At 55.4% G+C, this 896-nt stretch overlaps 1 protein-coding gene across 1 annotated transcript in view; it reads right to left on the bottom strand.

The window, feature by feature from the left end:
* Positions 1–896, bottom strand: part of ERCC1 (ERCC excision repair 1, endonuclease non-catalytic subunit) — a 20,425-nt gene that overhangs the window by 6,388 nt on the left and 13,141 nt on the right. The gene's annotated exons all lie outside the window — the stretch shown is intronic.

Below are 896 nucleotides of genomic sequence, written 5' to 3'. Positions count from 1 at the left end.
CCCAACCTTCCTTCCGAGGAGTGGCTGGTGGGTTTGAACCGTCAGCCTTCTGGTTAGCAGTCAAGTGCCTTAGGCACTGTGCCACCAGAGCTCCCCCTGAAGGCACCAGGGAACCATAAAAGGTTTTTGAGCAGGGGAGGAGTGGCATTGGGCTACTGTGAGGATGGCAGGGGCTGAGGCTGGAGGCCGCAAGATCAGGGCGGAGGCTGGGGAACCCAGACAGGAGAGGGGGGCCCTGGATGGGGCAGGGGTCGTGCAGATGGAGAAGAGAATTCAGATTCAAGAGAGAATTTGGTGGTGGAGGGAAAGGACTAGTTGCAGCGGGTGCAGGGAGGGAGGAGAGGGAGAAGTTTACCCTCCCACTGCCGTCCACACCGGGTGTCTGTGCCAGTCTCAGATGGAGAAGAATGGCTTCTCAGAGGTTTTCACTTGCATTTCTCCTTGGAAGGGATTAAACAGGAAGTAAGCTCGTCCCCACCGTCCGTCTGTCCGTCACTGCAGTGGCCTGTACCTACGCCTCTGGTATTTCACATACCAGCCGAGTCGCCCACAGTGGGCAAAAATAGGAAGACCTGGCCGTCTGCTTCTAAAACTCTGCCAATGAAACCCTGACGGACCACAGTAGAACACGAACGCAGTGTTGGAAAATGACGCCCTAGGTTGGAATACGCCTGGGGAAGAGCTGCCCCTTCAAGGTAGACCCATTGCTGTCGAGTCAATTCAGACTCACAGCGCCCCAGAAGACAGAGTAGAACTGCCCCATAAGGCTTCTGCTGGAGAAAGATGAGGCAGTCTGCTTTTGTAAAGATTTGTTGTTGTTGTTGTTGTTTGCCGTCGAGTCGGCCCCGACTCATAGCGACCCCTCCTTGGGTTTCCGAGGCAGTATCACTACGGAA

The sequence above is a fragment of the Orycteropus afer genome, unplaced genomic scaffold, assembly GCF_000298275.1.
Source record: "Orycteropus afer afer isolate SDZICR_OR568_19922 unplaced genomic scaffold, OryAfe1.0 scaffold00099, whole genome shotgun sequence".
NCBI classification, from domain to species: Eukaryota; Metazoa; Chordata; class Mammalia; order Tubulidentata; family Orycteropodidae; genus Orycteropus; species Orycteropus afer.
This window is presented reverse-complemented; position numbering and strand designations above follow the sequence as displayed.